The following is a 24,458-nucleotide window of genomic DNA, read 5'->3' as shown; positions in this document are numbered from 1 at the left end:
CCACCCCACCAACCTCTGGATACAACGCATCATCCTCCGATACTTCCGCCATCTACAATCCGACCCCACCACCCAAGACATTTTTCCATCCACACCCTTGTCTGCTTTCTGGAGAGACCACTCTCTCCGTGACTCCCTTGTTCGCTACACACTGCCCTCCAACCCCACCACACCCGGCACCTTCCCCTGCAACTGCAGGAAATGCTACACTTGCCCCCACACCTCCCTCAACCCCATCCCAGGCCCCAAGAAGACCTTCAACATCAAGCAGATGTTCACCTGCACATCTGCCAATGTGGTATACTGTATCCATTGTACCCGGTGTGGCTTCCTCTACATTGGGGAAACCAAGCGGAGGCTTGGGGACCGCTTTGCAGAACATCTCCGCTTGGTTTGCAATAAACAACTGCACCTCCCAGTCTCAAACCATTTTAACTCCCCCTCCCATTCTTTGGATGACTTGTCCATCATGGGCCTCCTGCAGTGCCACAATGATGCCACCCGAAGGCTGCAGGAACAGCAACTCATATTCCGCTTGGGAACCCTGCAGCCCAATGGTATCAATGTGGACTTCACCAGCTTCAAAATCTCCCCTTCCCCCACTGCATCCCAAAACCAGCCGACTGCATCCCCTCCCCCCACTGCACCACACAACCAGCCCAGCTCTTCTCCTCCACCCACTGCATCCCAAAACCAGCCCAACCTGTCTCTGCCTCCCTAACCTGTTCTTCCTCTCACCCATCCCTTCCTCCCACCCCAAACTGCACCTCCATTTCATATCTACTAACCTCATCCCACCTCCTTGACCTGTCCGTCTTCCTGGACTGACATATCCCCTCCCTACCTCCCCACCTATACTCTCCTCTCCACCTATCTTCTTTTCTCTCTATCTTTGGTCCGCCTCCCCCTCTCTCCCTATTTATTCCAGAACCCTCACCCCATCCCCCTCTCTGATGACAGGTCTAAGCCTGAAACGTCAGCTTTTGTGCTCCTGAGATGCTGTTTGGCCTGCTGTGTTCATCCAGCCTCACATTTTATTATCTTGGATTCTCCAGCATCTGCAGTTCCCATTATCACAGATTCAGTGACCTGTTGTGTTTCCGGTTTACGCTGCCTTCTTGACTAACAAAAGACTCTGCAGCTTCACTGGATAAACCTGACTGGGTTATTTTGCTGGGCTTTTGGCTGATGTCGATGAGATTGACTACAGCACTGTCTCAATAGGTGTGCTTCATTTACATTTGCTGAGTGCAGGAAGGTAGAATTTACTGCTGAGCTGTGGGACTCTCTTGTTGAGAAAATCTCAATAAGCCTCAGCCCTTGCTAGCAATGTGATGTGGATATATCTGGACGTAAGTCGGTTTTAATGAGATAACTTTAATTGGCAGGATGTTTAGCATTATCCTGTTTCTCCTCTGTAATGGACTAGAAGAGAATAACAGGCCGCTCAGATTATCAAAGAAATGATGACAGAGTGCATATAGAACATAGAACAGTACAGCACAGAACAGGCCCTTCAGCCCACAATGTTGTGCCAACCATTGATCCTCATGTATGCACCCTCAAATTTCTGTGACCATATACATGTCCAGCAGTCTCTTAAATGACCCCAATGACCTTGCTTCCACAACTGCTGCTGGCAACGCATTCCATGCTCTCACAACTCTCTGCGTAAAGAACCTGCCTCTGACATCCCCTCTATACTTTCCACCAACCAGCTTAAAACTATGACCCCTCGTGCTAGCCATTTCTGCCCTGGGAAATAGTCCCTGGCTATCAACTCTATCTATGCCTCTCATTATCTTGTATACCTCAATTAGGTCCCCTCTCCTCCTCCTTTTCTCCAATGAAAAGAGACCGAGCTCAGTCAACCTCTCTTCATAAGATAAGCCCTCCAGTCCAGGCAGCATCCTGGTAAACCTCCTCTGAACCCTCTCCAAAGCATCCACATCTTTCCTATAATAGGGCGCCCAGAACTGGACGCAGTATTCCAAGTGCGGTCTAACCAAAGTTTTATAGAGCTGCAACAAGATCTCACGACTCTTAACCTCAATCCCCCTGTTAATGAAAGCCAAAACACCATATGCTTTCTTAACAACCCTGTCCACTTGGGTGGCCATTTTAAGGGATCTATGTATCTGCACACCAAGATCCCTCTGTTCCTCCACGCTGCCAAGAATCCTATCCTTAATCCTGTACTCAGCTTTCAAATTCGACCTTCCAAAATGCATCACCTCGCATTTATCCAGGTTGAACTCCATCTGCCACCTCTCAGCCCATCTCTGCATCCTGTCAATGTCCCGCTGCAGCCTACAACAGCCCTCTACACTGTCAACGACACCTCCGACCTTTGTGTCGTCTGCAAACTTGCTGACCCATCCTTCAATTCCCTCGTCCAAGTCATTAATAAAAATTACAAACAGTAGAGGCCCAAGGACAGAGCCCTGTGGAACACCACTCACCACTGACTTCCAGGCAGAATATTTTCCTTCTACTACCACTCGCTGTCTTCTGTTGGCCAGCCAATTCTGTATCCAAGCAGCTAAGTTCCCCTGTATCCCATTCCTCCTGACCTTCTGAATGAGCCTACCATGGGGAACCTTATCAAATGCCTTACTGAAGTCCATATACACCACATCCACAGCTCGACCCTCATCAACTTTTCTAGTCACATCCTCAAAAAACTCGATAAGGTTTGTAAGGCATGACCTACCCCTCACAAAGCCGTGTTGACTGTATTTGATCAAGCCATGCTCTTCCAGATGGTCATAAATCTTATCCCTCAGAATCCTTTCTAACACCTTGCAGACGACAGACGTGAGACTTACCGGTCTATAATTGCCGGGGATTTCCCTATTTCCTTTCTTGAAGAGAGGAATTACATTTGCCTCTCTCCAGTCCTCAGGTACGACTCCAGTGGAGAGCGAGGATGCAAAGATCTTCGCAAGTGGCGAAGCAATTGCATTTCTCGCTTCCCAAAGCAGCCGAGGACAAATCTGATCCGGGCCTGGCGACTTATCAATCTTAATGTTTGACAAAATTTTCAGCACATCGGCTTCGTCTATCTCTATCCATTCCAGCATGCACACCTGCTCTTCAAAGGTTTCATTCACTACAAAGTTGGTTTCTTTCGTAAAGACAGAAGCAAAAAACTCATTTAGGGCTTCCCCTACCTCCTCAGGCTCCACACACAAGTTCCCTATGCTATCCCTGATCGGCCCTACTCTTTCTTTGACCATTCTCTTATTCCTCACGTAAGTGTAAAATGCCTTTGTGTTTTCCCGGATTCCTTCTGCCAAGCCTTTCTCGTGCCCCCTCCTGGCTCTCCTCAGACCATTTTTGAGCTCCTTCCTTGCCTGCATGTAATCCTCTCTAGCTGAACTTGACCCTAGCTTCCTCCACCTTATGTAAGCTACCTTCTTCCTTTTCACTAGAAGCTCCACCGCTCTCGTCATCCAAGGTTCCTTAATCTTACCCCTTCTTGCCTGTCTCAGAGGGACATATTTACTCATCACTCCCAACAACTGTTCCTTAAACCGTCTCCACATGTCTATAGTTCCCTTACCATGGAAGGACTGCTCCCAGTCCATGCTTCCTAACTCATGTCTAATCGCATCATAGTTTCCTCTTCCCCAATTAAATATCCTCCCATTCTGCCTAATCCTCTCCTTCTCCATAGCTATGTAGAATGTGAGGCAGTTATGGTCACTATCACCAAAATGCTCTCCCACCACAAGATCTGATACCTGCCCCGGTTCCTTAATGCTGTGGTTCCAATCCTGAGGTTTTTAATTTCCAAGTTTTCGAATTTGCCAATATTTGTGATGTTACTTCTTGAACAGTAATGGACTTGGCAACACTTACATCTGCTTGAATCAGTTAGTAACACTCTTCAATCTGGATCAGGCAATTTGAAGGATTTGAGTTTATAATCTATGCTGACACTCAAGTGTGGCTTTGTTGGAGTATTATATTGCTATGTGTTTGAATGAAGATCATATTTGCCTGCTTCAGGTAGATGTTTAAGATCTCTTGAAGTCTCAATGACAGGCTGGAGAGCACCTCACCAACACGCCTCCCTAGGCAAAAAAAAATGTGTACCAATTCATTAATAGGAAGTTGCTTTGTAGAATGGTCACTGTGTTCTCACTGCATCTATTCATCATTTTGAAGCACTTTCAGACTATTTGAATAGCCATTATATAAATGATTGTCATTGAGTCACTGTAATGTGCACATATTATAGAGTAGAAGGATAGAGAGAACTTGTCATCGACTTCTTTCTATCCTTCAAATGGCGCACAATAAATCAGTGTAAATTACGCTTTTTACAGAAATCTATTGAGGAATGTTCAAGTTTGCTGTAGGAAGTACAATGTAGAATCCTCAGCTCAGCCCCAAAGTACAGTTTTCTCTCTTATTTCACATATTGAATCTTATCATCTTTTATATCTTCACAGTGGGTAGCTACTACCGTTTATTGACCACACTTAAATTACCTCACTCAGGGCTGCTTTCTCTCACTTTCTGTGTTGACCATAACCTTCCATACCTTTGAATGGAAAATAAAACAATTGGGTTCGATCAAGTCTGAGTTTGAACACTATCTGTTGCTAAAATTGACCGCAATGTGTTAAATACAGTGAAACTCCATTAAATATACATTGAAATCAATATTTGGAAAATTCTGTGGATTCATCTTCGTTAAGAAACTGTGAAGTGCGATTTCTGGAGTCCTCCTTCATTGCGTACACATCGATTGCCATTTTTTCTTGCTGACATATGAATATATAGGTATAGGATTATCCATCTCAGATTTAAAATTAACAAGTGATTCAGCATCAACTGTGTTTTGTGGAACATAGTTCAAAAACTGTAGCACCCTTTGTGTGTAGAAGTTCTTCCTAACATCTCTCCTGAATGGCCTGGTCCTAATTCTCAAACTTTGCTCCCTAGCTCTAGAATCCCCAGAGACTGGAAATAATTTAGCTTTATCCAACTCACTTTTGAATGTTAATATAGACTCATAGAATTTTACATTCTGTGTTTGTATCAGCTGCTGAAAGACCTGCCCAGCTAGTCCCACTGTCCAACCCTATCTCTGTAATTCTCTGACTTCACCACTTTCAAACATCTATCCAGCTCTTTGGAAACCTCGTATGGAATCCATCTCCACCACTCTCCCAGGCAACATATCCAAATTCTAACAACTCTCTGAGTAAAGAATTTTCTCCTCATCTTACTCCTAATAGTCATGAAATTGTGACCTCCTAGCTACTGACATATCTTGAAGACTTCGATCAGATGACCCCTTTAACATTCTAAATCCTGGAGAAACAAACCTAAAATATATAATCTCTCCACTAGCTTAACCTTGAAGTCCAGATATCATTCTTGTAAATCTACATTTGACTCCCTTCAAGACTAATATATCCTACCTGTTTTGGGGGCCGACATGAAAGTGTTGGGGACTGAGTCCCTCAGCACCACATCTATCCGATTTCATTTGCAAATATAGGTGATTGTGGTCCGGCTTAATATAAAGACAAATTCTCATAAGAATGGGAACCCTTCTATGGACAAGATATCAGCCTGAATCACCCCAAAGCCCTTAATGGGCAGTATTTTTGAAAGTGAGAGGGAAAATGACTGGAGTGCGAGAAGATAATCAGGGAGTGACAAAAGTGAGGGAAAAATGCAGTGAATTTGGATGATTTCTAATGAAGGATGTTGAGGAAAGGAGAGGATCAGTGTGCTTTTCAAAAGCTTTGGTAATCAAAGGTTTATAAGGAAACAAATGATGACAAAGAAAAGAAGAGTATGGAATAGATCTATAGTCATTTTAATGATTCAGTTGTTGCCTGTCTGATTGCGAGTCTGTTGATGCTCAGCATGCTTGATTGGTTAAGCATCATGTGGACTCACAAAGAAACACACAAAGACCATAAGAGATAGGAGCAGAATTTGGCTAGTCCGCCCACCGAATCTGCTCCCTCATTCAACGAGATCATGAGTGATGTGATAATATTTAACTCCACCTCACCTGCCTTTTCCACACTGATTAAAAATCTGTCTCTCTCTGCCCTGAATGAGCCAGCCTCTACACCCCTCTGCAGTAAAACATTTCGGAGATCCACAACCCTCTGAGGGAAGAACTTTCTCCCCATCTCTGTCTTAAATATATGTGGCTTTTTATTCTGAGAATATGCCCTCTCATTTTATATTGTTAAACAACCTTCTGCATCTACTTTGTCAAGTCCATGCTGTAAAAAGAGTTGGAAGCCTGAATTGAAGCAAGGAGTCAAAATTTTAAAGCACTGTAAATTAAACATTTGTTGCGCTCCTAGATGGCACAGTTATCAAATGTTCAATACTCACCCTGCCAGCCTTGCAGATTCCAGCCTAGGAATTTTAGGTCCATAAGTGGATCTTCTACTTTTCTGTTTCTATTCTGGCTGATTAACAACAATCTGAAATAATCTCCTGTGCTTCTGTTTCTAACACATACCAGAGCCATCTCATCCATGGGAAATACCACATTAATGCACAACTACAATTGTGCTCAGATAACAAGGTCTAGAGCTGGATGAACAGAGTAGCATCACAGGAGCAGGAAAGCTGACGTTTTGGACCTAGAACTTTCTTCAGAAATGGGGGATGGGAAGGAGGTTTTGAAATAAATAGGGAGAGAGAGGGAGGCAGATAGAAAATGGATAGAGGAGAAGATAGGTGGAGAGGAGACAGACAGGTCAAAGAGGTGGGGATGGAGCCAGTAGAGGTAAGTGTAGGTGGGGAGGTAGGGAGGGGATACGTCAGTCCAGGGAGGACAGACAGGTCGGGGGGGGCGGGATGAGTCAGTAGGTAGGAGATGGAGTGGGGCTTCAGTGGGAGGAGGGATAGGTGGGAGGAAGGACAGGTTAGGGATGAACTGGGCTGGTTTTGGGATGCGGTATGGGGAGGGGAGATTTTGAAGCTTGTGAAGTCCACATTGATACCATTAGGCTGCAGGGTTCCCAAGCGGAATATGAGTTGCTGTTCCTGCAACCTTCGGGTGGCATCGTTGTGGCACTGCAGGAGGCCCAGGACGGACATGCCATCTAAAGAATGGGAGGGGGAGTGGAAATGGTTCGTGACTGGGAGGTGCAGTTGTTTAGTGCGAACCGAGCGGAGGTATTCTGCAAAGTGGTCCCCAAGCCTCCGCTTGGTTTCCCCAATGTAAAGGAAGCCACACTGGGTACAGCGGATGCACTATACCACATTAGCAGATGCGCAGGTGAACATCTGCTTGATGTTGAAGGTCTTCTTGGGGCCTGGGATGGAGGTGAGGGGGGAGCGGTAGAGGCAGATGTAGCACTTCCTGTGGCTGCAGGGAAAAGTGACCAGAATGGATAGGGCTGGAGGGGAGTGTGGAGCGGACAAGGGAGTCACGGAAAGATTTTCTCCCTCTACAATTGTGTTCATTTCTGAAGGAAGGGACACTGGACCCGAAACATTAACTCTGCTTTCTCTCCACAGACCTGCTGAGTTACTCCAGCAATTTCTGTTTTTGTTCCTGATTTCCAGCATCCACAGTTCTTTGTATTTTTTTTTCATATTTCTGTTTTGACTCCTTTGGATGCACTGTAGGGAATCGAGATCACTGAAGTGCTACACTTAAAAACATTTAATTCTACTCATTGATTCTGGGGAGGCAGCCAGAACATATCAAGTTGCTGATGAAGATTGAAGACCAAGTTTAGAAACACCGCGTGCATTTCTACTACTTTTGCAATAGTAAAGAACTTCAGTACATATCTCAAAATACAGAATTGTCCACTGACTGTTGCTGTCACTGTACGAGCAAATGAAATTAGTTTGATCTGTTAGAATGTTTTACAGTACTATTGAATTACCTCGAGACTGTACATGGAATTCAATGGAAAGTGGCTTTAGTTGATTGATAGTATGCACAAACTCCTAATATACAATATCATCTCCTAACTGTTGTACATAAAGTGACCACTTTGTAGGGGTTTTAAGGATTTCCTAGAATCAAATCTTATTTTAAAAAAGCCTGTCAGAGAAGGGAAGAGAGCAGGAAAGAAAAAAAAGGGAAAATTGTCAGCTCTCAAATCATTGTACCACGGACCATTAAATCTATTCATTCAGAATTCAATTGAAACACAGATAACTAGAAAGCACTATGAGTAAAAGCACATATTTTACATAAAACTAATTAGATCCCTGAAATGTGTTGTTGACTTTAGGTCAAATCCAGAAGTAGATTGATGGAATCAGCTGTGTTGTTTATTTATAAAAAGAAACACTGGATAATTGGAGCACAGTTTATGCTTGGGTGAGGAGTTTTTGAGATTATCTTGTCAAGTAGGGAGCATAAATTCTGTTTAATGGATGCAACTGGAGCTGGGCTCCTGCAGCATGAATAAATGGAATGGCATTTGGTCCATTGGTCGACTTACCCGGGATTAGAATCTCCAGCATAATGGAAATAGGGGTGAAAGAGTCATAGAGTCATTGGGTTGTGCAGCATGGAAGCTGACCTTTCGGTCCAACTTGTCCATGCCAACCAGATATCCTAAATTAACCTAGTCCCATTTGCCAGCATTTAGCCCATATCCCTCTAAACCCTTTCTATTCATGTAGCCATCCAGATGCTTTTTAAATGTTGCAATTGTACCAGCCTCCACCACTTCCTCTGGCAGCTCATTCTATACAGGCACCACTCTCTGCGTGAAAAAGTTGCCCCTTTTAAATCTTTCCCCTTTCACCTTATGCCCTCTAGTTTTGGACTCCCCACCCTGGGGAAAAGACATTGCTTATTTACCCTATCCATGCCCTTCATGATTTCATAAACATCGATAAGGTCACCCCTCAGCATCCAACACTCCATTGAAAATAGCCCCAGGCTACTTAGCCTCTCCCTAAAGTTCAAACCCTCCAACCCTGGCAACATCCTTGTATTTCTTTTCTGAACCCTTTCAAGTTTCATAACATCTTTCCTATAGCAGGGAGACCAAATTGCATGCGGTATTTCACAAGTATTCTTAATAAATGGGAATGCATAGAAAACATATGTCAGCCAAGATTGCATTAAAATAAAGAACCTGCGATTGATTCACTGAATATCGCTGCTTAATGAAGGGAATTGTTCTCCCAATGGATTTCAATCACAATGAAAGACAAGTCCAGTCCATTGCCCTTCTGCACAGTGCAGCTCAATGAAATTGATTCTCGTTGGAGTTCTGCACTGTTCCAGTAAATAAGATTAGCTTGATCTGTTGCAAGTTTTTACAGTGCTTTTGAATTACCTTGAGACTGTACCTGGAATCAAATGGGAAGTGGCTTTAGTTGATTGATTCAAAGCAAACTTCTGACATCCAAATATAGTTTTCCAACTGTTGCATGTCTTATTTTGTTCCTTCCATGGCAATAATGTGTGAGCAATAATTAATAGCAGTAGGACAGGTCAAAGTGTTGATGCATTAAACATCAGTGGGAACATATTGACAATTTTGGTAGAAGCTGTACTGGTCATATGCCCTGCATTCAGTTGTTTACTTTAGCAGCAGGTCTGTAAAAGCCCATTCAGCACCTTCAATTAGCAGAATATTTGAAAATCCTTTCATTCTCAGCAGGTTGTCTCCAATCAAACCAAAAATGACAGACAACCATTTCACTTTGCAGACAACATATTCAATCTGAGCACTAAAATTGGCTCATTAATGAACACTTCCAGCCCTTGGATTGTAGTGAAATGACCCCTCACACCCGTAACCCATCACCCCCTAAAATAATATCAGAGATAATGGGAACTGCAGATGCTGGAGATTCCAAGATAATAAAATGTGAGGCTGGATGAACACAGCAGGCCAAGCAGCATCTCAGGAGCACAAAAGCTGACGTTTTGGGCCTAGACCCTTCATCAGAGAGGGGGATGGGGGGAGGGAACTGGAATAAATAGCGAGAGAGGGGGAGGCGGACCGAAGTTGGAGAGTAAAGAAGATAGGTGGAGAGAGTGTAGGTGGGGAGGTAGGGAGGGGATAGGTCAGTCCAGGGAAGACGGACAGGTCAAGGAGGTGGGATGAGGTTAGTAGGTAGCTGGGGGTGCGGCTTGGGGTGGGAGGAAGGGATGGGTGAGAGGAAGAACCGGTTAGGGAGGCAGAGACAGGTTGGACTGGTTTTGGGATGCAGTGGGTGGGGGGGAAGAGCTGGGCTGGTTGTGTGGTGCAGTGGGGGGAGGGGATGAACTGGGCTGGTTTAGGGATGCAGTGGGGGAAGGGGAGATTTTGAAACAAAGCAGAACACCTCCGCTCAGTTCGCAACAAACAACTGCACCTCCCAGTCGCAAACCATTTCCACTCCCCCTCCCATTCTCTAGATGACATGTCCATCATGGGCCTCCTGCACTGCCACAATGATGCCACCCGAAGGTTGCAGGAACAGTCACTCATATTCCGCCTGGGAACCCTGCAGCCATATGGTATCAATGTGGACTTCACCAGTTTCAAAATCTCCCCTTCCCCCACTGCATCCCTAAACCAGCCCAGTTCATCCCCTCCCCCCACTGCACCACACAACCAGCCCAGCTCTTCCCCCCCACCCACTGCATCCCAAAACCAGTCCAACCTGTTCTTCCTCTCACCCATCCCTTCCTCCCACCCCATGCCGCACCCCCAGCTACCTACTAACCTCATCCCACCTCCTTGACCTGTCCGTCTTCCCTGGACTGACCTATCCCCTCCCTACCTCCCCACCTACACTCTCTCCACCTATCTTCTTTACTCTCCATCTTCGGTCCGCCTCCCCCTCTCTCCCTATTTATACCAGTTCCCTCCCCCCATCCCCCTCTCTGATGAAGGGTCTAGTCCCGAAACGTCAGCTTTTGTGCTCCTGAGATGCTGCTTGGCCTGCTGTGTTCATCCAGCCTCACATTTTATTACCCCCTAAAATAAAATGGGGCCACTATTCTTCCTATGCTCTCCTGGATGCAAAATTTTATTCCGGTTTCCTATAGTATTTGGATTTCTTTTTCTTAACACATCTGAAATTTAAACAATGAATCTGGCCATCCATGTGTTGTCAAAGCCAAACTTGAATAAATATGTACCAAAGTATATGTGTGAAGAAATATGTAACAAAGAAATATGTATACAAGTGTGCATTGTATCAATCAACTAAAGCCACTTCCCATTTGATTCCATGCTTCATAGGAGGGTGAAGCAAAACACTTAGTGTCCTGTTCGGACAAAGCACTCTAGATCACAATGATGTTGGTAAATATGATTTGGAGCATTGTCTCTTATGGCCAGAAACTAACAGCAGAGGAGGTTCAATGGGCCAGATAGCTATTCCTGTTTCTATTTCTTGTGCCAATATGTTTTAGACAACTTTATTATCCTTTCAAAATCAAATCATTACATTGCTGGAAAAAGATATGCCCTCAAAGGTTTGCTTTTTGCAATCAGAGAATACACAAGGCATAATCCTGGGAAGATAGGACTGACATATAAAGAGAGACTGGTTTGATTAGGACTATGTTCACTGGAGTTTAATTGAATAAGGGTGGATCTCACTGAAACCTATAAAATTCTAACAGGATTAGATGAGGTAAACACAAGAAGGATGTTTCCAATGATAAGGGAGTCCAAAACTAAGGGTTACAGTCTCAAGCTACAGGATGAGCCATAATTTAAAACTGAAATAAGGTGAAATTCTGTCACCAAGAGAGAGGTGAGCCTGTGGAGTTCTCTGCCACAGAAAAAAGTTGAGGTCAAAAATGTTTCTGAATGTTTTCAAGAAGGAGTTAGAAATAGTTCTGGGCTAAATGAATCAAAGAGAACAAGGAGAAAGCAGTAACAGGATGATCAGCCATGACCATATTGAATGATGGAGCAGACAAGAGACCTGAATGACCTACTCCTGCTCCTAAGTTTTATGATTCTGTAAGAATAGATTTAAGAGTGAACGATGATTTATATAGCTCAAGAAAATGTGAGCTGATTGGTTGTCAAGTGATGACTGAGTTGGAAAGTGCTTGAAAATTTTAAGTTGCAATTTTTAATAACTTTTCTGAAACATACCCATTGCTCGGGGTTAAACTATAACACACAAAGGCAGAAGTGAGCCATTCAGCCCTTTAAGTCTGTTCCGCCCCTCTATGAGATTGTGGCTGATCTGATAATCCTCAACTCCACTTTCCTACATTTTCCCCATAATCCTTGACTCCCGCACTGAGTAAAAATCTGTCCACCTCAGCCTTGAATATCCTTAATGACATATCATCGACAGTAAATAATTATGCAGACTCACTACCCCCAGAAGAAATTCCTCTTCATCTGTCTTAAATGGGTAATTTCTTTTGCCTTCTGCTCTTAGACAATGCCACAAAGGAAAACCACTGTTCCACATCTACCCTGTCAAGTCTCCTAAGAGTCTTCTATATTTCCATAAGATTCACTCTCATTCTTCTAAACTCTAATGGCTACAAGCCCAATCTATTAAACCTCTCCTCACACAGTAGTCCTTCCACACCCGGGATTAGCCCAGTGAATCTTTCCTGAACTGCCTCTAATGGCAGTATATCTTTCCCTCAAAAACCAGGCCCAAAGTGTTCACACTATTCCAGCAGTGGTCTGACAAGTGCCTTGTTTAGCTTGAGCTATTTTTGATCTCCATTCCCTTTTTAATAAAGTTAGCATTCCTTTTGGTTTCCCTATTGCCTGCTGAACTTAGATACCTGCTTGTTGCAGCACATAAGGACTTCCAACTTCCTCTGTATTGTAGCTTTCAGCAGTCTTTCTCCATTTAAATAATCAGTTTCTCTATTTTGTCATTTTTATCAGGACGAAGATGGAAATATACTAAGGGATATCTCAGTAGAAGATGTTCTGGTTGCTTCAAATCCACTAGTTGTATTCCACTTAGAATCAAAGAAGATTTGTAAGAAGATTTAATTTCATTAATTGTGATGTGTTGCATTTTGCTAACACGAACAAGGACAAGATTTACACAGTTAATGGTAGGGACCCAAGGAGTGTTGTCGAGCAGGAAGACCTTGGGATTCAGGTACAGAGTTCCTTGAAAGTTGTGTCACAGGTAGACAAGGTGGCAAAGAAGGTGTTTGGCATGCTTGCCTTCATTGCTCAGACTCGTGTAAGATGTGGTTATACAGGATGTTGGTGAGGCCACTTGTGGAACATTGTGTACAGTCCTGGTTGCCCTAGTTGGAAAGGGTGCAGAAAACAATGATAAGGGCTTTGCTGGGATTGAAGGGCTTGAGTTATATGGAGAGGCTGAATCGGCTGAGAATATCAGCAACCCACAATAAACCACATCATAATCCCATGCTAGTGAAAACCAGGACACGAGGAATAGGGCTGAGAATCTGGTCCCAGCTCCTATTTATAAAGGTCAAAAACTCTCTTACAATTTAGCATGGAATCATAGTTGGAGATGATTCAAAATGGTGTGTTAATTATTCTGAAGAAGGGTGTAGGCCTGAAACATCAGCTTTCCTGCTCCCACGATGCTGCTTGGCCTGCTGTGTTCATCCAGCTCTATACCTTGGTATCTCAGATTCTCCAGCATCTGCAGTTCCTACTATCTGTAAAACATCCCAATATGAGACTGTCTAGTGTCAAACTCTGTCTCAGGCCCTGAAGCACAGCACAGCATGCACTACGTATTTAAACCAGCACACTGAGTGTGTTGCAGCCAAGAAAACAAAAATAAATGAATATGGCACCGATATTTCTACTGTTTTTCAGGTGCACTCAGGCACGTGGGCATGTTGAAAAAAGACAGTGAAGCCCATTGACGCTCAGCAGTCATTGAATCCTGTTTCTATTGAAACGGTGAGAAGGATAAGCATCAGAAAGAGTTGAAATAACATTGATTTTTCAATGGGTGGGCTTTTTTCTGAATAGAGCAGGGACCCAGCTCTGTATTCGGAATGGAAATGATGCACATTTTCACTAACAGCACTGGAGACTGGCTATCTTACATCCTACAGATGGAACACACTGGAACCACATTGTGCCTGTGGTGGAAGGAGTGAATGTTGAAGGTGGTGAATCAAGCTATCTTCTTACCCAGAGATGTGTACTATTGGAAGTACATAGACTACACTTATTTTTCCCTGATACAGTTACCATGATACAGTTACATCCATGCTCTATAAATGTGGCCATATCTAATTCATCTCTTTAGTCCATATTTCAAAGAAATCCCTTATGAATCTCAATCACTTCCACGCTTCTTAAAATGCCCTTAAGTTTTTATATTACAAAATATTTTAAAAATCATATTAATGTCATGTATAAATATTGACACAATGTATGTCTTTACAATAGAAATGAATTATCCTGCACATCATGTCCAATCATTTCCCACATGTTCTAAGGCCGTCTCATTTCAGTATTGACGAACAGTGTGAAATATCACAGATCAAACACATTTTATGGTAATATTTGCTGAAGAAACATCCTGTTCTGGAATTAAATTTATCCGCAACGGAGCAAGTTTGCCATCTCATTATATTCAGGTTTCTGGACTCCTGTGTGAGTTAAAGCTGATTAATATTCTCCAGGTGTACCATTTTATTGGAGTGCCCAAGTCTGATCAATAGAAATGAAATAATAAAACAGTTAAAGTTACATCAATCATCTGAGTCACCTTTATGATTTCCTCCATGAGAAAGCATCCTTTTTCTCATGATCTTGAGTTTTGTCAAACATATCACTATAGGTTTCTCTATTTAAGATAAAGCCTAGGGCACCTTTCCCCAGATATTTCCCAGTAACTCTGTACCTGCCAGGCCAGCAGGCTGCAGTTTGAGCCGTGCTCCCACTTCTGTCAAGATCTAAATCTCTGGAAGCCAACCTTTCTTCCATGGACCGTATTTACTCGGCCCATTGCTATGGAAAGGCTGCCAACATCATGAAAGACCCATCCCACCCCGATAATGATCTCCTACAACTTCTTCCGTCAGGCAGAAGAAACAGAAGCCCAAACACATGCAAGAGCAGGTTCAGGAGCAGCTTCTTTCTGGCCATTATCAGACTGTTAAGTGGACTCCAGCCTCAAATAATGTAACCTGCAGTGTAACCTGTATGCCTTGAAGTCTTTCTGGTCTGTACATCTTTTGATTGCTGTGATCTGCCTCTATCACTCGTAAACAAAACCTTTCACTGTCTTTCGGTGATGGTAAGAACTGCCGATGCTGGAGCCAGAGATAACACAGAGTGGAGCTGGAGGAACACAGCAAGCCTGGCAGCATCATAGGAGCAATTTTCTGAAGAAGGGCCCCGACCCAAAACATCAAATTTCCTGGTCCTCTAATGCTGCCTGGCCTGCTGTTTTTCTCCAGCTGCACGGTGGCTCAGTGGTTAGCACTGCAGCCTCACAGCGCCAGGGACCTGGATTCAATTCCACCCTCGGGCAACTGTCTGTTTGGAGTTTGCATATTCTCCCTGTGTCTGTGTGGGTTTCCTCCGGGTGTTCCAGTTTCCTCCCACAGTCCAAAGACGTGCAGGCTAGGCGGATCGGCCATGCTAAATTGCCCATAGTGTTTAGGGGTGTGTGGGTTAGAGGGGAGGGGATCTGGGTGGGATGCTCCAAGGGATGGTGTGGACTTGTTGGGCCAAAGGGCCTGTTTCCACACTGTAGGGAGCCTAATCTAATCTCCACACTGTGCTTTTACTGTCTTTCAGTACATGTGACATTAACCAATTAATCAATCAAAACATATTAACCTTAGCTTTAAAAGGTGAGGGATGTCTTTAAGGAGCAATGAGTTTTTAAAATGCATGGGCTGTTCCCTTAAACTGTAGAGAATTCCTTCTGTGATCCTTTGGGATATAATTTTAAACCAATCTCATTTTTAAATTTTCCTTCGCCTTTTCATGGAATAAGAGTTTCACTGGCAAGACCAACATTTGCTGCCCATTCCTAATTGCCCTTGAACTAAGTGTCTTGCAAAGGCCAGCTAAGAGATATTATAATCATTGTAGTTTTGGTCATATCTCAGGCCAGGAAATGGTGGTCACTAGCAAACCAGAGGAGTGTTGATGAGAGTCAATGATGTGTTCATTTACTGAGATGAGCTTCATTGGTTTTTCTTTCAATCAAGCTTTTCAGAGATGTTATAATGTAATTCTGGTGCAGGTGGGACTTAAAACCTGGCCCGCTGGCTCAGAGATAGGAATGGTTGCTAGATGTTCCAGGGTTTAGAACAATTAAAAAGAACAGGGAGGGGGGGAAAAGAGGAGGGGGTGTAGCGTTGCTAATCAGAAAGTGCATCACAGTAAGAGAAATGAAGGTTGATGAGGAAGGTTTGGCGACTGAGTCAGTATGGGTGGAAGTTAGGAATAGCAAGGGAGCAGTCACCACATTACGGGTTTTCTCCAGACCCCCAAATAGCAGTAGGGAGATCGAAGAGCTCATAGGCCGGCAGATTGTTGAAAAGTGCAAACGTAGCAGGATTGTTGTTATGGGTGACTTCAACTTTCCCAATATTGATTAGAACCTCCTTAGTGCTGATGGTTTGGATGGAGCCGTTTTTGTCAGGTGTGTTCAGAAGGGTTTCCTTACTCAGTATGTGGACAGGCTGGTGAGGGGGGAGACCATTTTGGATTTGGTGCTCGGCAATGAGCCAGGACAGGTGTCAGATCTCGCGGTGGGAGAACACTTTGGTCACAGTGACCACAACAGCCTCACATTTACCATAGCCATGGAAAGGGAAAGGAGCAGTTACTAGGGGAAGATATTTAACTGGGGTAAAGGAAACTATGACGCTATCAGACAGGAGTTGGGAAGTACAGATTGGGAGCAAATGATCCACAGAAAGGGCACAGCAGACATGTGGAGACTGTTTAAGGAGCAGTTGTTGCGAGTGATGCATAAATTTGTTCCTCTGAGACAGGTAAGAAGGAGTAAGATTAAGGAGCCTTGGATGACGGGTACAGAGGTGCTTCTCGTCAAAAAGATAAAGGCAGCGTACATAAGGTGGAGGAAGCAAGGGTCTAGCACAGCTTTAGAGGATTACAGGCTTGCTCGGAAGGAGCTCAAAAGTGTACTGAGGAGGGCCAGGAGGGGGCACAAAAAAGGCTTGGCAGGAAGGATTAGGGAGAACCCGAAGGCATTTTACTCATATGTGAGGAATAAGAAAATGATCAGGGAGAAGGTAGGGCCGATCAGGGATAGCGTAGGGAACTTGTGCGTGGGGTCTGAGCAGATAGGGGAAGCTCTAAATGAGTTTTTTGCATCAGTTTTCACTAAGGAAAGGGACCTTGTTGTGAATGAGAACTTTGAGGAGCAGGAAAACAGGCTTGAACAGATCGAGATTGAGGAAGTTGATGTGCTGGAAATTTTGTCAAAGATTAAGATTGATAAGTCCCCAGGGCCAGACCAGATTTATCCTAGGTTGCTCCGGGAAGCGAGAAAGGAGGTTGCTAAGCCGCTGGCAAAGATCTTTGCTTCCTCACTCTCCACAGGAGTCGTACCAGAAGATTGGAGGGAGGTGAATGTTGTTCCGCTTTTCAAGAAAGGGAATAAGAAAATCCCTGGAAATTACAGTCAGTCTTACGTCTGTGGTCAGCAAGGTTTTGGAAAGAATTCTGAGGGATAGGATTTATGACTATTTGGAAAAGCATAGCGTGATTAAAGGGAGTCAGCATGGCTTTGTGAGGGGCAGGTCATGCCTTACAAATCTTATTGAGTTCTTTGAGAAAGTCACGAGACAGGTTGACGAGTGTCGAGCAGGGGAAGTTATGTATATGGACTTCAGCAAGGCATTTGATAAGGTTCCCCACGGCAGGCTCATTCATAAAGTCAGGAGGTATGGGATACAGGGTGATTTGGCTGTCCGGATTCAGAATTGGTTGGCTGACAGGAGGCAGAGAGTGATTGTAGATGGTAAGTATTCTGCCTGGAGGTCAGTGCTGAGTGGTGTCCCGCAAGGCTTGGTTTTTGGGCCTCTGCTGTTTGTAGTTTTTATAAATGACTTGGATGAGGAGGTTGAGGGGTGGGTTAGTATGTTTGCTGATGACACAAAGGTTGGAGGTGCCATTGATAGTGTCGAGGGCTATTGCAGGCTTCAGCGAGACATTGACAGTGTGCGGAGCTGGGCTGAGAAATGGCAGATGGAGTTCAACCTGGATAAATGCGAAGTGATGCATTTTGGAAGGTCGAACTTAAATGCAGAATATAGGATTAAAGGCAGGATTCTCAGCAGTGTGGAGGAACAGCGAGATCTTGGTGTTCAAGTGCATAGCTCCCTTAAAGTTGCCACCTAAGTGGATAAGGTTGTTAAGAAAGCATATAGTGTTTTGGCTTTCATTAACAGGGGGATTGAGTTTAAGAGCCGTGAGGTTATGCTGCAGCTTTACAAAACCCTGGTGAGACCGCACTTGGAATATTGTGTCCAGTTCTGGTCGCCTTATTATAGGAAAGATGTGGAGGCTTTGGAGATTGTGCAAAGGAGGTTTACCAGGATGCTGCCTGGACTGGAGGGCTTGTCTTACGAGGAGAGGTTGACTGAGCTTGGACTTTTCTCTCTGGAGAGAAGGAGGAAGAGAGGTGACCTGATTGAGGTGTACAAGGTAATGAGAGGCATGGATAGAGTCGATAGCCAGAGTCTTTTCCCCAGGGCAGGATTGACTGCCAGGAGGGGTCATAGTTTTAAGGTGTTAGGATGGTATAGAGGAGACATCAGAGGGAGGTTCTTCACCCAGAGAGTTGTGAGCGCATGGAATAGTTTACCTGTGGAAGTTGTCGAAGCGGAGTCATTAGTGACATTTAAGCGACTGCTGGACATGCACATGGACAGCAGTGAATTGAGGGGAACGTAGGTTAGGTTATTTTATTTTTGGATTAGGATTAATCCATGGCACAACATCATGGGCCGAAGGGCCTGTACTGTGCTGTACTTTCCTATGTTCTATGTTCTATACCATCACTCCTGGACAAAGAATGTTTCCTCGAAACTTAGAATAAAGGAGCAGGAGCAGGCTATTCAACCCTTTGGCCGTACTCCACCATTCATTAGCTTAATTCGATCTCAATAGCCTCATTCTGACCTCCCCCATGCCCTTTGACCCCTCTCGCTGACAGGAGCTACATCTATTTTCTTCTTGAAAATGCGCAATATTTTGACTCCAGCCACTTTCTGTGGTAATGAATTCAATAGGCTCACCACTCTCTAGGTGAAGAAATTTCTCCTCAACTCAGTTTTGAAAGGTTTACCCCTTAGCATTAAACTATGACCCCGGTTCTGGGCTTCAGGAACGTCCTTGTTGCATCGAATCTATTAGAAATGTATAATTTTTTAATAGAAGCCCCTCCTTCTTCTAAACTCCAGTGAATTCAACCCTAACCAACTCAATCACTACTTGCCTGTCAGTCCTGTCAATACAGGAGTCAGTTTGGTAAATCTATGTCTGGGTTCTTCCCAACCTGTGTACAATGGCTCAGATTGTATCTTCCATCTTCAGCTTCCCATGTATTATCTCAGAATGCAACTTATTTGGGCCCCTACAAGTCCTGTCTCAAAGGTGAGTTCCTGCAGAGGGCAGTTCATGTATTGGCAAGACTTGAAGTGACAACAGCAGACATCACTTTTGCTGCCACTGGAGTGCCCTAACTTCATTCCTCAAGACCATTATGTTCTGAGGAGCTTGGAAGGTCTCAAGGCATGCTGGAATCTGGCTGCCTTCAGTTGTGTTTGCTCTCTCCTGTTAAGCGCTCCCTCACAATGACCCCTGTGCTGCCCAAGTGCTTACTGTCCCATCTGCCTGACATCGGACTCACTTCCCAATGGACAGATACCCTGCTGTGTGCCATTCCTCATTTCATGGGACCCTGTTGCGTCCCCTTTCTTCGTGGCTGGTGCGCCTCTGTGGTCATGCTGCTCTCACAATGGTGACTGGTCTTCGCCTGGAATGGGGCTTGCATACAGAAACAAAACTAATGACCCAATCTTTTGTTTCGTTTCGGGTGTTGGTTAGAGAACAAAGTATGTCTCGGAGAATTCCCTTCCTCTTTAAGTAGCACTGTCGAAGCATTCACACCCACATGAGAGGCCAGGCCTTTTGGCAGGTGGAGGAAGGGTTGCTGGACCCAAAATGTTAACTCCAATTTCTCTCCGCAGCTGCTGAGCTTTCCCAGCAAATTCTGTTTTTGTTCCTGATTTACAACATTCACAGTTCTTTCAGTTTTTATTTAAGATTTAGAAGGGTGTGGCCAAATGCAGGCAAGGTGGGACTAGGTTCGTCTGAGAGCATGGCCGGCATTGATTAGTCAGAACCAAAGGGTCTGTTTCCATGATAATAAAATGTGAGGCTGGATGAACACAGCAGGCCAAGCAGCATCTCAGGAGCACAAAAGCTGACGTTTCGGGCCTAGACCCTTCATCAGATGAAGGGTCTAGGCCCGAAACGTCAGCTTTTGTGCTCCTGAGATGCTGCTTGGCCTGCTGTGTTCATCCAGCCTCACATTTTATTATCTTGGAATCTCCAGCATCTGCAGTTCCCATTATCTCTGGGTCTGTTTCCATGCTGTGTGACTCTATGATAAACAAATTAGCAGTGATCTTATTGAACGGCAGGGCAGGCTCGAGGAATCAAACAGGCTGCTTCTAAACATAATGCGTTAGCTCCAATATTTCTAATTTGCCTGTCTCAGTCCTTCTAAGAAGCTTCGATGAGGTATTGCCTAATGTGTTTTATACGTTGAACGGATTTTGTTGTTTGGATCCAAAAACACTTGTGCGATTAAGGACGGGATGTTGTGCATTCAGTAGTCTCGAGGTCATGGCCCAGGATTAGTAACTCAGAATTCATGAATTCAAATTCTGCCACAGTCATGTAGCTTTGCTAATGAACTGAACTTGCAGTCAGCACAACTTTGTATTGATGCACTTGGCGCATTACGTTTGATTCCTCGCACACACGAGTAACCTGATGTTATCACTTCAGCTTTATCAATAAATAATCCACAGTTGATTACAGACACTGCTTATTCCAAATCAGATCGATTCCATCCTTGCCGAGGTGTCCTCTCCATCATAAAGTTACTTCACCTGACAAAATTGGTGCAAACGTTGGGAGATAAATTTGCGCTTCGTGGCTCCTGCGTCATGGGTAGAATTGATCTCTCTCATTTCCAGAACAATACCGGAGATTAAGGGTCAAACAATGAGCTCAGGCTGTGTCTTGCATCCTTTGAGTGTGGAAGGTTTAAAGGTTATCGGAGTGTTCAAAATTGTGGAAAGCTCTGAAGCACCAGATAAAGAAAAATCACTGACAAATGTGCAACAAGGGGCAAATTAGAGCTGAATCATTCAGTGGAGATGTCAAGAAGTCCACATACAAAAGGAGTGGAAATCTAGAATGTTCCTCCCCACCCAGTGAGCCATTGTGTTTTGGGGAACAATTGGATCGATTGTTGGCAGGAAAGGGTCGCGAGGTTTATGGAACCAACGTGAGTAAATGAGCTTAGAGCACAGTGTTTCCGTGATCTAATGTTGTAACCAGCCTGTCTGCCGAAATGGCCAACTGCTCTCCCATTGTTTAACATTTATTTAACCTTTTCATCATTAATCCAGACACAAGATGGCTGTCAGCATGTGACATCGATGCTGAATGACAGGGATGTTATTCCAGCTCTGGCAGTTTCACTACAGCAGTTTCCAGTGATTTGTAATTTTTATTTCCATATGTCGCCAGCATCAGACAGAGGTGTCTCTCAAAATGCATGTAATTGGCATCAAAATTTCAATTCAATCGACATTGCAAAGGTCAGAAGGAGCACTGTGGTCAATATGTCATCCATGATCTTTATCAAGGAAAAGCCATTTGACTTAATCCCATCCTTTAAAACAACTTCGATCAAACAGGTTAAATGGGAGTGATCTAGTAACAGGTGATAGAGGGAGGGGGAGAGCATCCTGTCACATTCTTCGGTTCTTCATGTTTTGCCTGACCACGCATAAGCTGAGAATACAAGCAGGCAATTTGTTGTCTTGGGCTTTTACCCACAAAGCACTTACTTCCAAGGAAGGCTAACACACTGCCATATTACACTGTGATGACATGTGTGACCCGTTCTCACCACCTCCACATAGTGACACAATAGTGTAGGAATGAATAGAGGCTTCAATGCAAATCATTGCTTATTGTGCCAAATGTAACACGTTGGGGGCTGGGATAGCATCAATGGTCAAAAACAGTCTTCAATCGAGTGATCGCAGTTTGAGGAGAATCCACCAAAAAACTGGTGGAGAAAGACAGTGATGACAGAGAACATATTGAACATAGAACATAGAAAAGTACAGCACAGTACAGGCCCTTCGGCCCACGATGTTGTGCCGTGGAATATTCCTAATCCAAATATAAAATAACCTAACCTTCATTCCCCTCAATTCACTGCTGTCCATGTGCATATCCAGCAGTCGCTTAAGTGTCACTAATGACTCTGCTTCCACGACTACCACTGGTAAACTATTCCATGCACTTACAACTCTCCTGGGTGAAGAACCCCCTCTGACGTCTCCTCCATACCTTCCTCCTAACACCTTAAAACATGACCCCTCGTGGCAGTCAATCCTGCCCTGGGGAAAAGTCTTCTTCGATTGCTTCTTCGATAACAAAGTGTGGAGCTGGATGAACACAGCAGGCCAAGCAGCATCTCAGGAGCACAAAAGCTGACGTTTCGGGCCTAGACCCTTCATCAGAGAGGGGGATGGGGAGAGGTTTCTGGAATAAATAGGGAGAGAGGGGGAGGCGGACCGAAGATGGAGAGAAAAGAAGATAGGTGGAGAGGAGAGTATAGGTGGGGAGGTAGGGAGGGGATAGGTCAGTCCAGGGAAGACGGACAGGTCAAGGAGGCGGGATGAGGTTAGTAGGTAGGAAATGGAGGTGCGGCTTGAGGTGGGAGGAAGGGGTAGGTGAGTGGAAGAACAGGTTAGGGAGGCAGGGACAGGCTGGGCTGGTTTTGGGATGCAGTGGGGGAAGGGGATGAGCTGGGCTGGTTTTGGGATGCAGTGGGGGAGGGGGAGATTTTGAAGCTTGTGAAGTCCACATTGATACCATTAGGCTGTAGGGTTCCCAAGCGGAATATGAGTTGCTGTTCTTGCAACCTTCGGGTGGCATCATTGTGACACTGCAGGAGGCCCATGATGGACATGTCATCTGAGGAATGGGAGGGGGAGTGGAAATGGTTTGCGACTGGGAGGTGCAGTTGTTTATTGCGACCCGAGCGGCGGTGTTCTGCAAAGCAGTCCCCAAGCCTCCACTTGGTTTCCCCAATGCAGAGGAAGCCACACCGGGTACAGTGGATACAATATACCACATTGGCAGACGTGCAGGTGAACATCTGCTTAATATGGAAAGTCATCTTTGGGCGTAGGTTGTGGGTTGGGGAGGAGGTGTGGGGGCAAGTGTAGCACTTCCTACGGTTGCAGGGGAAGGTGCCGGGTGTGATGGGGTTGGAGGGGAGTGTGGATCGGACAAGGGAGTAACGGAGAGAGTGGTCTCTCCGGAAGGCAGACAAGGGTGGGGATGGAAAAATGTCTTGGGTGGTGGGGTCAGATTGTAGATGGCGGAAGTGTCGGAGGAAGATGCGTTGTATCCGGAGGTTGGTGGGGTGGTATGTGAGAACGAGGGGGATCCTCTTGGGGATCCTCTTGGTTGTGGCAGGGGCGGGGTGTGAGGGATGTGTTGTGGGAAATGCTGGAGACGCAGTCGAGGGCGTTCTTGAGCACTGCCGAGGGAAATTTGCGGTCCTTGAAGAACTTGGACATCTGGGATGTGCGGGAGTGGAATGCCTCATCCTGGGAACAGATGCGGCGGAGGAATTGGGAATAGGGGATGGAATTTTTGCAGGAGGGTGGGTGGGGCGATGTGTATTCTAGGTAGCTGTGGGAGTTGGTGGGCTTGAAATGGACATCGGTTTCTAGCTGGTTACCTGAGATGTAGACTGAGAGGTCCAGGAAGGTGAGGGATGTGTTGGAGATGGCCCACGTGAACTTGAGGTTGGGGTGGAAGGTGTTGGTGACATGGATGAACTGTTCAAGCTCCTCTGGGGAGCAAGAGGCGGTGCCGATACAGTCATCAATGTAACGGAGGAAGAGGTGGGGTTTGGGGCCTGTGTAGGTGCAGAAGAGGGACTGTTCCATGTAACCTACAAAGAGGCAGGCATAGCTTGGGCCCATGCAGGTACCCGTGGCCACCCCCTTTGTCTGTAGGAAGTGGGAGGAATCGAAAGAGAAGTTGTTGAGGGTGAGGACGAGTTCGGCTAGGCAGATGAGGGTGCCGGTGGAGGGAGTCAGGTCGGGCCTGCGGGACGGGAAGAAGCGGAGGGCCTTGAGGCCATCTGCATGAGGAATACAGGTGTATAGGGACTGGACGTCCATGGTGAAAATGAGGTGTTGGGGGCCAGGGAATTGGAAGTTCTGGAGGAGG

At 45.0% G+C, this 24,458-nt stretch overlaps 1 protein-coding gene across 3 annotated transcripts in view; it reads left to right on the top strand.

Moving 5' to 3' along the window:
* Nucleotides 1–24,458, top strand: part of syndig1l (synapse differentiation inducing 1-like) — a 148,180-nt gene that overhangs the window by 29,219 nt on the left and 94,503 nt on the right. The gene's annotated exons all lie outside the window — the stretch shown is intronic.

This window comes from Stegostoma tigrinum, chromosome 10 (assembly GCF_030684315.1).
Source record: "Stegostoma tigrinum isolate sSteTig4 chromosome 10, sSteTig4.hap1, whole genome shotgun sequence".
NCBI lineage: Eukaryota > Metazoa > Chordata > Chondrichthyes > Orectolobiformes > Stegostomatidae > Stegostoma > Stegostoma tigrinum.
This window is presented reverse-complemented; position numbering and strand designations above follow the sequence as displayed.